This window comes from Oxyura jamaicensis, chromosome 4, assembly GCF_011077185.1.
Source record: "Oxyura jamaicensis isolate SHBP4307 breed ruddy duck chromosome 4, BPBGC_Ojam_1.0, whole genome shotgun sequence".
NCBI classification, from domain to species: domain Eukaryota; kingdom Metazoa; phylum Chordata; class Aves; order Anseriformes; family Anatidae; genus Oxyura; species Oxyura jamaicensis.
In genome coordinates this window covers 59,135,211-59,149,978 of record NC_048896.1, presented here as the reverse complement: position 1 = coordinate 59,149,978, position 14,768 = coordinate 59,135,211, and the positions used below count along the sequence as shown (strand labels likewise).

The 14,768-nt window shown below is 42.6% G+C and overlaps 1 long non-coding RNA gene across 1 annotated transcript in view; it reads right to left on the bottom strand.

The window, feature by feature from the left end:
- Window positions 1-14,717, bottom strand: part of LOC118166750 — a 63,477-nt gene extending 48,760 nt beyond the window's left edge. Inside the window, exons 1-2 of the long non-coding RNA XR_004750708.1 lie at window positions 14,353-14,717; window positions 13,599-13,721 (exon numbers count right to left, since the gene is read on the bottom strand). This is a non-coding gene — a long non-coding RNA (uncharacterized LOC118166750). The remainder of the gene's footprint in view (window positions 1-13,598; window positions 13,722-14,352) is intronic.
- Window positions 14,718-14,768: the final 51 nt, after the last annotated feature.

The following is a 14,768-nucleotide window of genomic DNA, read 5'->3' as shown; positions in this document are numbered from 1 at the left end:
CGTATATAATAGAAGTAACTACTGTGAACTGATGGCTGCTCTAGAGTTTTTTAATTTATGTTTATGTGTATGCAAATTAGGCTCAACTTCCGGTTCTTCTTTATTTTTAAACATTGACCAGTTCCTTCATTTAATTATATATGCTTTTAAAATACTGTTCATAAAACCTTATTAAATTTTGATGGTACCTTGTGGGTACCTTCCCATTAACATTTCTTAGACTTTCCATATAGTTATGATTTATAGCCTTATTCTGCAACCGCCCATCTGAGGGATTTTGAATTCACTAAGACAATCTGCATGAGTAAATGTTACTCATGTACATTAGTGGTTTCTAAGTCAGGCAATTAACTTACAAAGGTTTGCAGGCTTTTTTCATTTTTTTCATACCATAGTCAGACACAGTATTAATATCCAGTACTGAGTCTAATAAGAATTCCATTACCTTCTGGGGTTAATAATGAACACAGCAGGGACAAAATCAGTATCACTGTATTAACTATCATTAAATAGGGTATCTAAGCATCAGCATCATAGTGAGTGAAAAGCTAAGTGTATTTAAAAAAAAATTGTATTTGCCTACTTATCTCACTCAAATTCTAACTTTAATATTAAGCCTTGGATTTTAAAATTAGTAACACAAAAATGTATTGTGCATGGTGAATTAAACTGAACACCAGTTCCATGCAATTGCAGAAATTCACTGTGAATTCTGAAAACCACAAGTAAACTTCATTTCATCCAGAGTTTCAAACAAGTATTTTAGAATTATATATATTTTTTCCATTAATGCAAAAACTTGTCTGAATAAATTGATTTTATATATGGAATTCTCTGAAAAAAATACTGTAAGTACAGCCATTTCAACTTAAAAACTGAGTCCATTCTACATATTATGATAGCCAAATTAAATTCTACTGCATTCCTTCATTAGCAACATGCATCCATGTAATTAAAACACACTTATCAAATTGGAGCCAAATACTATGGCTGGTCTAGCAAAAGTTTGTGGTATAGAGTTCAAGGCATGTTCCCCCCTGGCTAACCTCAGGCACTTAATTTAAGTGTTTGGGTGGACAAGTAGGCTCTGCAATCTGTCAAGCCAGCAAAGAGAGACAAACCCAAACCACCTAAGTCTGAAGTCATCTCCACGAATGATAAAATGGTGGCAGAATCACATTAGGAAGGATGGAAAGAAAATCAGAAAATGCCTCTGTTGTCAGGAGGGAGTCAAATATATGGAAATAAAGTAGAAAGGAAAAGAGGATACACATGTAGCTGAAAAAGACAAAAGGGGGAGAGAAAAATGTCTGCTGTAGTCTTCTCCCACTTTCATCCCCACAGCTGAAAACATGAACCTACAGCTTGCACAGGGCAAACAACCCAAACGTAGATGATACCTATATTTCTGCATAGTTCTTCCCTGCATTCTTCCATTAAAGCTTGATGGTGGAAGGAGTGGCACCACGCAAGCTCCAATTAACCTCAAAATGCAGAAGTCTGCACAGTTCTGGTCTGAGGTTTATTTATGGCTGACACCCCCCCCACACACCCCCTTCAAAAACCCACTACTGCTGTGACAGGCTCTGCTCCTGGTAACTGGCAGCCACTCCAGTTTTAAAAGTAGTCCTGCTGTTCTTAATGTGAACCACATACCAATGTTGCTATTAGTTATAGTTGGCATTTATTAGCAGTTTGAGATACAAGACAGTCCAAGCGCTTGGAAAGCACAGACTCTTAAGACAGGTTTCTTCAGAAGAAATTGACGTAACACAGCAGAGAAATACAATAAGACTTTGCTTGCAGCTTTGTAATTTGATTTTTCTGAGGGTTGGATCAACAGCTAAGATATGCAGAACAATAAGATAAACTTTCTAGGACCAGACCTAGACCATCCCTGAATACTAAACATCTTTTAAAATGCTCAATTAAAATGAAATGGTTTCATAAATATCACAATTTATCTTCCCACATAAATGAGAACAAAATTATTTTTAAACAGCTTGCAAGCAAATTTTTTTCCTCCTTCAGAAGAAAGGGGGGGCTGAGGACTTTTTGAAGAAACAAAAGCATTGACAGTGAACACCTGCAAGCATCTGTAGCCACATGTATTTCTCATTTACATCTTTATTTTTCTCCTTCAAAGTAATTAAAACCTCCCTTTTGCTGGAATGCCTGCAGGAAAACATGGGGAAGTTCTTCTGAGGGATGACCAGGTCCTGAGGTGAACCAGCACCTTCCAGGTCCTCCATCAGCACCATTCTCTGTCGTGCTGCTCTCAGTGTAACCCTGCCAGTAAACCTCTCTTTGCCTGGTCCCAGCCAGCACGAGTGTCACGTGGAAATGCATTTTTCACTGTTTAAGGGACTGAAACTCACTTTCTGCCCTTGAGGGGCTGGCTCACCAGACTGATGTTCAGCCTGACTGACCAGGTCCAATTTCTTCTCTAAGAGTCAAGTAAGTGCAGTAAGTGCAACTAAATCTGGGAGATCATAACTATGTATCTGTATGTCCATTCAAATAATCTGTTCCTGGACTGTCAGCAATAATAATTATCCAAGAATTACCAATTAAATGATACACTTAAAATTGTTTTCTAAAACCTGCTATTTTCACCTGAGAACTTTGACAATGATTGTCATTATATCTCATTATCACCTTCAGCATCATTGCATCCAAAATAAGTATTATGTTTTCACTTGGTCATTCAAAGGACTAAATGTAGTGGTGGGATTGCAACTTTGTATTCTACTTCTTAGTTGCTAAAAAAAAAAAAAAAAAAAAAAAAAAAAAGTTGCTCCTTTTATAATTTTCTCTCAGGAATTTTTGTGAATATATATTTCCTTACTCTTTTATATTTTCTGTAATTGATCCTCCTCTCTAGTATTACCACTGAAACTATTCACTGTCTTTCCCTTTCCATTTTGTAACAATCTTAAATTCCCTCCCTGCCTCAAAGTGTTTAAGGGCTCTCACTTTTGGTTTATATCAGATAGGCTAAAGCTCTAGTTTTCTGTTTTGCTTAATCCTAATTAAACTTCTGACCAACATACAAATGATTCCTATTACCTCTGTGACAGCCCTTGCTTTTGACTAATCCAGAAAGAGTCATTTTCCTATATATTTTCCTATATTCTATGAAATTCTGTTTTCCAGAAATAGTCATTTTCCTACATATTTCATTATATATGAATGAAGTTGTCTTTAAAGATGAGCAACTTTGCTCTTCAAACACTTAATCAATTAATACCATGCAGAGATGTAATCTGCTTTCACACAGCCTTCAGTGCATCAGCCAAGGATGATGCATTTTTGTACTACCGATGAACCAGAAAACTACTTAAGACCATTTAACCACGATAGGACAAAAATATTCAAATTAAAAAACAAATAAGTAAATAGAGAAGATTTTTTTTAAAAAAAAAATTTTTTTTTTTAAGATTTAAGGGGGGGGGGTGCGGGGAGAGAAAATTAATCCTGATGTAAAGCCAGCTATTTAAACTATATACTTGCTATACTGCCACCATTAGCCAAGCCCTGCAGTTTCCTGATGTTTATTACAGGATATGCCTGGACAAATCTTCTTTCATAAAAGCTCTTTGACACAAAGACATTGAACTTTAAGTACCTTAACACAAAAGCAAACCTTTTAAAGGGGATTTACTTGATCTTTTTATATACAAAAACAGCTGGAAAGGGAATAGAATGACAATTAAGTAAAACAATACTTACAGAAAATCAGTTAGTAAATCTCCATCTTCTTCTCCTTTAGACACAATAGTGAACTCCATATGCAGTCAGTACCACATACACTATAGTCCTATTAAGCCCAGCATTTTCTACAAGATTAAGGGCCTGATCAAAAGAACACTGAAATCGCTGGAAATCTCACTATTTGCTTGAAAAACTTTTGGATCTAGTCCATATTGACTCCGTTAAGAGTAACTCCTCATAGCTACTCAGTTTAAAGCTACAAGAAAACATCTCTAGTTATAACCTCCATAAAAAAGACAATAAAACACAATGTATGCTTTTTTTCTATTTACTTCACTTTCCATAATTTTTTAAAATGGAAACTTCCAGCACTTTGCTCCACAATCTAATCCCATTCATTTGGTCTAAGGAAGTGCAAGGAAAATAAAATGAGACACAGAAGTTTGGTTCCCTAATCCAAGATCATTATTCATAGTGAAACTAATTAGTAATTATCCCTGTTTTATTTGTCAAAAAATGTGCTGGTCAAAAATTATGGGGACAGCATGCCATACTGTTTAGAAAAGGCTCTCCGTATTGCTGGTTCTAGGGTCCTGGTTCTGTATTTCCTATGTGTCCCAACAGCCTGTGGACTTTTCCTCATAATTTCACCTGTTCATTAAATGCAAGATCAAATTTCTGTAACTGACAGTTTTATTTCCACTTTTATGTATGCGTGTGTGCATGTACACACATTATAGAGCAAAGTCAAAAAATGATGACAGCATCAAATGATAAAAACAAGGAATATGATTCCAAAACATTTTAACTAAAACATATGCTGGTTGGATACAGACCATTCCTAATTTCAGGCAAAATTTCTACTGTTTGCAGTAAATGCCAGAGAAAATAAGTTTCTTTCATTCCTGTAAGAGAAGGAAGGAAGGAAGGAAGGAAGGGAGGGAGGGAGGCAGGAAGGACAGCAGGAAGGAAGGCAGGAAGGCAGGCAGGCAGGAAGGAAGCAAGGCAACAACAAACCACAAAAAAAAATAATAAAAAAAATTAAAGAACTGTTATCCACTGGCTGACAAACACACACAGATTTGTAGGACAAATGAAGCCATGTCTACAAGCAGGATCTCATCTTACCTCTAATAAAAATCACTGCAAAAACCTCCAGCATTTAAGTGGGAATAGAACACATGCATAAGTTACAATGCTCTTATTGCAGAAAGGTTAAACCATTTTGTAGATCTTTTTCTACCACTCTCACAAACTGAAAGCTTTTACTGCCTAATGTCACATTTGGCGACCAGATGGTACGAAGGAAACCTCTATTCTACTGTTAAGTCATTTTAATACTTCTGCTAGGCTTTTTAGATCATTAATATATGATTAGCATCTTCTGTACAGGAGTAGATAGATCATATATGTGATATCTGATCATCCAGTAATCTGGATCAAGTTCAAGTCAATCATATAATCACAATTCTAGTGTATTAGACAATTCAAGCAATATGAAACATCAACTGACTTCCTCCAAGTCAAGGCAAATTTTATCAATGATCAGCATTAAGTGGGCAACCAGTAAACCTTGCCACTACAAAATGGACCTATCTGCAAATTTTGAAGATATTTGAACAAGCCAAAAACATCTATATCAGGCTGTATTTTGGCCACAACCACATTTTTGATGCAGCACTGTTTATTGGGTTTATATGGCAAGGTTTTAGTAGTGGGTGACCTCTGAGAAAAGTCCAGAAGCTGCCCCATGTTAGGTAAGGGACAGTTTCAGCTGGCTCTGAAAGAGACCCGCCGCTGCCCAATGCTGAGCCAATAAGCAATGTTGTTTGCACCTCTGTGAGAGCATTTTTAGGAAAGGAAAAAAATCTGCTGTGCAACGACAGCTGGGAGAATGAGGATTAAGAACCAGCCCTGAAGACCCCAACGTCAATGCAGCAGGAGGGCAGGAGGTGCTCCAGGCACGCAGCCTGCGGAGAGGCCCCTGGTGGAGCAGGCTGTCCCCCTGCAGCCCATGGGTCCCACACGGAGCAGATCTCCATGCTGCAGCCTGTGGAGGAGCCCCCAGTGGAGCAGGTGGATGTGGCCTGGAGGAGGCTGCGTCCCATGGAGAGCCCCCACAGGACCAGGCCCCGGGCCAGAGCTGAAGCCTGTGGAGAGGAACCCACGCAGGAGCAGAGGGTCTGGGGGAAGCTGCTGCCCATGTAGGGCGTGTGCTGGAGCATGGTACAGAGCTATGTGGGAGCAGTTCTTGAAGAGCTGCTTCCTGTGGGCAGCCCCCACAGGCTCAGTTCGGGAAGGACGGCATCCCATGGGAGGGACCCCATGAGGAGCTGGGGCAGAAAGTGACCATGAAGGAGCAGCGGAGATCAAGTGTTAGGGACTGACCGCAGCCACCATTCCCTGTTCCCCACCATTCCCTCAGGAGGAGGACATAGAAGAGTGTGAATGGAGGGAAGATACTTTTAGTTTGGGTGGGTATTTTTTGTTTCTCACTGCTTTAGCTTGTTAGTAACAGGTAATAAATTATATTACTCTCCCTATGCTGAGTCTGTTTTGCCCATGACAATAATTGTTGAGCGATCTCCCTGTCCTTATCTCAACACTTGAGCCCTTTTCATTGTATTTTCTCCCTCTTTCCCCTTGAGGAGGGGGAGAGGGTGATTGTGGTGGCTGCCCAGCTGAGTAAAACCACCACATACTGGAAGTTCTAACATTGCACTTTGCAAACTGCCAAACCTCACCAAGTTTCTGAGAAAAGCTCTTTGACTTCTGCCTTAAGGATGCCCAAAGCAGACATTTCTACCTCTGTCTCACTTTTCAGTAGGCAGGCTTATAGACAACCCTTCTCAGATCAGGCTCACACATGGTGATGAAGTCTGATTCCTGTATAGGACTTTCTTACTCATTGATCTAGTGAAATATTTCATATAAAAGAAATAATATTATGCCCACTATACATATATAAAGACTGAGGCATGGAACAGTAAAACAGGTTTTCCAGATCACCACCACTAGCAAAGTACACTGCAGTCTTTGGTAATACATCAAAAGTCTGTTTGCCATTCCCTAAAAACATGCAAGCTCTGGAAACTGTTTTATTACAGCAATCACTTCCAGAAATGTTCAGAAACAAATTATTACCCAGAAAGGTCATTTTGGCAGGATATATAGAGAGAGATATTTGTATATATATATATATATATACGGTTAAATACTTTATTTTCCTAGTCACATTTTGTGTGTTTTTTCAAATCAGAATACCAATCAGGCATTATCCTCTCTCTTCCCACAGAGACCACAACACAAGATGGTTAAGAATATTTATTACCTGTTGAAATTTCTAAAAAAGGGCATTAATACTTAAAGTTTTAAATACACAGTTCTGTAGACACAGGGCTTCTGATGATGCTAAAATTTTCTGAATTCTGGTCAAGGATTTTCAGCTGATATTCTTCAATACTGCCTTGTAAGCCTACAGTTACATTGCAAAATCAATGTATACAACTATTATTTGGCTTTTCTCTCTTTGACTCTAATAAGAACAGCATTTCTGAAGCTATTTATTGGTACTTTGGTAATGCCATAAAGGCTATTTCTTCCTTCCTAATTGTGCTTTGTTCCTTTCTGTGTTGAGCAAAATATGGCAAAGGATCAAGAGTATGTATCTTTTTTTTTCCTCTTTTTTTTTTTTTTTTTTTTTTTTCACAGCAAATTGAACATTATAAACTAGTTTTCTGATCATCTCCAGATTATTTTTGGAAACTATGGTGAGACAGAAACTGTGGGACACAAGCTCTCTGGATTCCTACTGCATAACAGCCCCAAGGGAGAGCAGCAGACAACTTTCTGGCATGTTATTCCAGATGAGGCTTTTCCAATTTAAAGCCTATAGCAGATGACAACTAGTAATAGCGATAAGTTGTTACTAAATATTCCCACTCTGATCTTGACCCCACGACTTATAAGAAAAAGCAATTCCCTCTCACCAAGTGTCCCCCAGTTACAGGGAAATCTATGATAAGCACCAAAAGCCAGCAAACTCTTGAATGCTCTTCAAAGCCCAAGAAATCCAAGCCTTCCTACAAGATTTCCACCAGCTTCCCACTCTACCCTAAATTACATTTATATGCCTCATTCTTCCATTTTACACTTCCCACAACTTGAGCCCTTCCTGTCTCGCCTTCCTTTTCCCTCATTTTTCTGCAAATTCCTTCACTTTCGTGCCTAGCTGAAGCAGAGTTATCACAGTGCCCGTGTTACATTTTTCTCCACCAAACTGGCTCCTTCTTTAAGTCAGCTCTTCGCATTCAGGGAACATACACTTCTCTCGTGACTGTATGTCAGTGCAGATTACTATGCAACATTGCTCTGCATTGCTACTTTTATCTGTGATGGGCACAGCTCCGTTTTGCACGGGCACGATGCTGATTTTTTGCGATCCAGCTGCTGCCTCCCACAGCTGCACGATTTGCCGGACCATCCCTTCAAAGCAGCAGCTGCTACAGCTCACAGTTCTCCGTCAGCGCTGCCGTGTGCGGCAGAGGAACAGAAAGGCTGCTGCTGGCAAGGGATGCTCTCGCTCCCCGCAGCACCGGGGCTGTGTACTGGTGTTTGGCAGCCGGGAGGAGCAGCCACCGAGCCCAGGCAGCCGCCGCACTGAGCAGCACCACGGCAGGGTAGCCCTGCCCGCCGCTGGGTAACGTTTTGCCTCCTCCCCTGCGCTGAATTAAAAGACATTGCCTCTGACTGGAGGCAGGATCCGTTCTGTGCTGGCCGTTGCTCCTGATGAACCCAGCGGCAGCTGCACTCCCCTCTCCCCACGCACACTCATCTCGCAGCATTGTCATTGCTTTCCAAGCGCAACATCAAGGTCCGTGTAATTAGGTATAAGCATATGTATACGATTGTATATGCATGTGCCACTTCAAAAAGATTTGCATAGTAAAGCCTGCAAATCGAGAGAACACCAGAATTAAAGGAAGCAGGTGTGATTCAGCAGCTTGCTTGTGGGCATGTTAGGAGACAGTCACATGTGCCTGCAGGCTGCTTTGGTGCATTCCATGCCGCCCCCCCTGCTCCCTGTAAAGCTGTCACCACCTCCTGAGCTCTCCCCATCGTGCCCCAGTGCTTCGCTAGCCTTCCTCCATTCATGTCTAAAGACATGCGGCAGTGCTGTTACGGCCCCTCCCAAAACCACAGACCGGGGGCACACGTTGCATACTGTAATGCACAACAGCACAGGGCACCCAAGATATTTAATTAGAAGATCATTCTTTTCCTTCCTGGTACCACCTGCCTCATGCAGTGTTTACTAACCGAAGAGGCTGAGGTCCTGCAGGTACCAGCCAGCCCTGATTCAACATTGCTAGAGCCGCTCATTGTGTACACTGATCAAACAAAAGCTTTCTTCCAACAGATCTTGTCCCAGCACACCCCTCTGGTACCTCTCGGGTACCTCGCTCCAGTGAACAAACTGCAGGACTGCTGGGCAGCGGGGAGGGATCTTTTAACAGCTGTCACGCATATGCATGCGAGAAGCAACAGCATGAGTAACTTTAAAATTAAGTATTTATTATGTGACTTTCATACTTTGTTAATAACTTTTCCCAGTTTTGCTGAGTGAGGTGCACACCTCTGTGCCCGAAGCGGTGAGGTGCTGCTGAGCAGGGCGGCTTTGCAGATGCTGGCCACGCACAGCCCCCAGAGGTGCCCAGCTCAGCAGGGGCTGCTGCTGCCAGCAGCGACCTTCTGCTTGGGTTTCTTGACTGAAGAGCCAGAATCGCAGCACCACCGTGCCCCAGCGTGCAGAGCAAATAGCGGGTGGGCCATTGAGATGATAGCACAGACTACTCCCGCTTCACCTAATTAAGTAACAGTTAGCAGTTGTGAGATTTTCCATGCATATGTAAAGCCTACTGAAAAATAAAAAAAAATAAAGGGTATGCTAACAGCTTTTTGTTAGGCTACAGTAGTTTAGGATGATGCTGAAAAGTCTGGTAGGGTATTATTACTTAAGTGATTAGTCTTTTTGCTTTTAAGTCTAAACTCCTTTTTTTTTCTCTTGCTGCTTATTTTGTTGCACTTGTGTTTTTAGTTATTTCTCTATGCTTTTGCTCTTGTGATTTTCTTTTTCTGCTATTCTGCATGTTTTACTCTATATATGCTTATTTTCCTCTACTTTCTCCTTTTCCCTGCCACCAGTGGGAGTAGTAAGTGTACACATGCTTTGAATCTATATCCAGCTCTGCAGCTAAGTCTGCACAATCCTGGAAGTAATCATTCTGAGTGAGAAAAATGGTGCTCATCCTCCACAGCAATTGTGTGGAACATATGAACTCACGTGGCTGTTGTCACGCAGGCTGACCTCTAAGCAGGAGTTGTGAGAGGGTATGTCTAGTTCTCCTACAAGCAGGTTATTCAGGGACCAGCTTATAAGTCTGAGTGTGTAAACTAAGGCTTTTCAAGGACTCATCGCTTTCACACGTCATTCTGAGAATGGCAAAAAGCACTCCTGAGACCTCCATCTGCTAAACTCACTCTTCCAAAATGTGGAGGTGGCAAAACTTCTGAATCAAATACTGGTTTTTGCATGGACAAAATAATGTATCTTCCTTGATTATTGCCTTATACCTGACTAAACAGCTTCCCAGTTGGAACTTCCTCAATGTTCAAACTGAGGTGCGTAACAGTACGGAAAAGCTGACACTGGCCATCCACAACTTAAGGATGAAGAGCAAGCACCTGAGTGTGGTGTCTCATGGAAAGATTCAAACAGAAAAAATGCAGACTTAACTATTGGTAGTGCACATAGCTCCACCTAGAATAGCTACAGAAATACAGATATGCATTCTCTTCCCAAGTGACTGAATGATTATAAACGTAATTTTTCCCCTCTTACTCCTTTCCCTTCCTAGTCAATGCTGTTGTTATCTGCCGTGTAGCTGGTAAGGTTACTCATGATAGAATTATGCTGACAATTTTATATACATATATATATTAAACTGAGGCCCCAGAATGTAAATTCTTCTGGGCAATCTATTTTTTTTCTATTTATTCTGTCAAGCACTGTGTGTGTATTATAAGGATAAGAATAAAAGTTTTATGTTCTTAACTACCACTTTCAAGCTGAACCTCAAAACAAGCTATGCTTTAGTTCAAGGCTTGAACTTGCTGTTGAAAAGAAAATCAACAGAACAATTTTCTTTATCATGAGTAGCAACATCTACCTATGGCTTTAAGTGTATAGTAAGAAGCTTAACAGCATCTCAAGCAACTGAAGTTTTTTACTCTGGTTTTGTCCTCCTTTTCACCAGTAATCATTCAAGCTTAGCAGCATTTGTTAAATTCAGATGCAGGTCAACTGTGTTTCTATAAAGTTCAAAGAAATGGGTGCAGCTGATTGAGCCATATCACAGAAATAAATTTATACAGAAAATAGTGGCTTGATGTTGCCTGGCTTGATACATGGGATAATATTTTGCTTCTCAACTGATGCAATACCTGGTTTCTATCTATGGAGTACACTATCTTTCCAAAAATTCTAGTTAAATGATAGGTAATTTGCCTTATTATTTTGCAAGAAACACCTTCTATTAGGTAAGTTAGACACAGAGCTGTCATCTCCCTTCTGCAAGTAAACAGATGAATTGAAATGAATATGTATTTAGACTGGTTGCTTTGCGTAATGTCATTTCCATAGGTTTAGAGTGAACCTGTAATGCTAACACACACACAAGTTAGATACAGTCAGATTTGCCACTAAATAGGAGATAGATTAAAAATAACAGGGCATAAAGCAAATTTATGGGAATTGGACCCAGTGTATGTTAATCAGCATTAAGTCATTTGTGGAAGTGTTTTGAAGTGCCCAGGACTGGGTGCTCTGATCTACGTGCTCTAAAAACACCTGGTTGCTAGAAAATGTTGAGAGCTTAACTATGTAAAACCAGATTTTTTTGTAGTTATCTCAGTGCAGACTTAAATTGGATAAACCACTAAAACAAGCTGGGATTATTTTTAATAGACATTATTATAGACTGTCTGAAAGCTGGAGAAGGTGGGATAAGGAACAGACTGCAGCCATGTAGTATCTCATGCTGAGCAGCCTCTTGCTGCTTGAGCTGTTTCCCTGAAATCCATACTTTCTTTGCTGGAGGGGTGAGGGGGGCAAAGAAAAGAAGGCAGAAGCTGGCCTTAAATCCCTAAAGGATGCATCCAGTCTAACTCCATTCTGGACTGTGGTGCATACACTGTAATTCTTACTCAGAAAGACTCCTGGCACCTTCTGGAGAGGCTCCATCAAATCTGATAACTGGCACAGTGCTGAGCGTGTAATGAAGTAATACTTTGTCTTCATTTATTAGAACAGCTGTCTAAGGTCATAAATACGAGTTGTTTTTATCACCAGGAGTCCTCCCATAAGCATGAGGATGATGATTAACACTGTAGTTCCGAATCTGCTTACATCCACAGCCTCGTGGCAGATGCTTGGCTCTGGTGTTGTTTAAAAGCCATCAGAAAACATCTTGATCGCTGGTGACCTCTGCAAGAACTTTGGTGGCTGCCGTATTGATCTGACCCATGGAGTGCTCCTCAGGCAAACATGAAGGCAGGCTTTTTTATTGATTAGCCAAATGGTCTAGCCTTCCTGTTTTGTCTCCTCATTGGCAATTAAGAAAGAAATCCATTGAGGGAGTGGTGGCAGTGAACCTTTCCCTCTGACACAAATAACCTTAATCAGGCCTCTTAGTTAATTTCTGAAATTGTTCAGTATCGACCTCTGTTCGAAGCAGGATTTTCATCCTACAGCCCTATCAGTAAAACATACACATCTTCCTATTAGTGAAGCAGGCTTTTTCTAATGGTGACATCTTTTAGTTCTTATTTACAATCCTAATCACATCATTGATTCCAGTAATCTTTCCTGCAGTAAGAACTGTTATTAATTGTCTCAAAGGAGGACATGGGTGGGGTTTATGTTTTTTTAAACAAGTAATAGCAATCTAGGATTTGGGGGGAGAGAAGACAGGAGGGGAAAAAATCCCAATTCTCAGTGTTTTTAACATCCAGACAGGAAAGCGGTCATAAAGTTCCTTGGCCTAAAAGTAAGGCTGGTACCCAGAAGATCATTTTGGTGACTCAACTAAAGAGCTGGGAATTGCTTTCTACTCCCAAAACTGTGTTTGTCCAGTTTAGGAAAGCAACTGTTCAATCCAAAATGCAGCAGTTGGGTATTTCAGACTTACATGACTCTTTTTGTTTCAGAACAACCGCAATAGTTCATTTGGGTAGTGAGAAATGAAGCTTTTACTCACCTCCCCCCAAATGATTTAACCCCTGATTTAACCCCCAAATGAATGCATTGATCCTCTCACTTCATCTTCCCCAGCTCTGTTCTAAACCAGTTCATGCAAGGGCAGGCCTTGCTTGTCCTTCTCAGTGTCACGAGATACTTTAGCCTAGGAAAAACTTAAATCATTGGGAATACTCACAGCTTATGTCACGATCACTTCACTGCTACCCTGTGATGAAAAGCAAGGGTACCTGGTTGTAAGGGGGGGAACCCTGGGCTTGGGGCACTCTAATGCGGCTGCATCTGGGGCTAAGCCCCCCATTGGATAGCTCTTCCTTCCCTCAGGCACACGCACTGTTTTTCACGCTGGTTCTCCCTCCCAGTGCGCATGAGTTAAATGCAAGGTTTTTTCTCTCGAAGGAAATCTGTGAAATCCAGCGAGTGGAGATGCTAGGAAAGTTCTGGCTGAGCACGGGTATCGTTTGTCATACGTTCTCCTTGCCAGGAAATGCCCCCTGGGCAGTCGTGGTGGTTGGGGTGCCAAGGCAGCACGAGAGACATCTGGCAGGGAGAAAAGGCTCTGGCTTACTGAGGTGCTATCCCCGTCTGCACGGTGGATTTACAGACCTGATGTCATCTATTTACGTTTCTAAAGCGCAGCACGGAGCAAAACGCAGCGATACGAGAGATCGGTCTTCATTTGGCGAAGTCACTGCCAAATTAAATGATGACAGATGGAAATGCTAAAAGCCACGGTGTCACAGATCCGGCAAGAGCCCTCTGCTTTAGCAGCGGGTAAATATATAAACCTCGGCTGGTGCCTGCCGAAGATACGCGTCCGGTTTAAAGATAGCCCTCGGACTTTTTATTTAATCAATACCCCCTATCGAAGAGAGCAGCGTCGAGCATTAGAACTAAAACAGTGTTATTAGAAAATGATATACTGCACATTAGGATGTATAATTCATGTCGCCTTCATTTGCTCAGACCATCGCGAAAATCCATAAATCATTTTCTCGTTCATGTATCGCCTAAGTGCAATTTGTCATTTCGCATTAGAGGGCTGCCTCAGATCATCGGGGCTTTTAATTCCGCGACGAGGCTTTAACACATCGCCGGCCGGGGCACCCAGCGCCACAAAATGGAGGCGGCGGGCGGGGAGCCGGCGGGGTCGCGGAGCCGGCGGGCACGGCGCCGTGGAAGGGGCCGGCGTGCGCGCCCCCGCCAGGGTTTCGGCCCCGCCAGCCCCGCGGGGGCGCGCCCCTCGGGCACGCGTGGGGGGGAGCCTCGACGCCGCTCCCGGGGAATGGCCCCGGCCCCCGGCCCCGCCGCTTTGCCCTCACCTCCGGCTCCTCCACCGCCCCGCCGCTTCCCGGTGCCCGGTTTCCTCGACGGGCGAAGGGCTTTTTTATTATTATTACTAATTTTTCCCTCACGAAAGCCGTTTTACCGGCAAACGGCCCCGCCGGCCCCGCTTTAGACGTGCCGTAACGCCGAGAGGTGGGCAGAGGCGGGCAGGACGGCGGCGCCGGGGGACGCCTCTCCCCGCTGGCGGCTGACAGGCACCGACGGGCATGGCGGGGAGACGGGACCCCGGTGAGGGCGGTGGGGGGGGGGGTCGTGGCCGGTCCCGTCCCCCCCCACTTCTGCCTCCTTCCCCGCGGGGCCGCTCGGCGCCGCCCGTGCCGTGCCGGGGCGGCTGGGCGCAGTGTGGCGCTGCTGCCGCTGGGGGGCGCCCGGCGCCCGCCGTTGGTGCCGG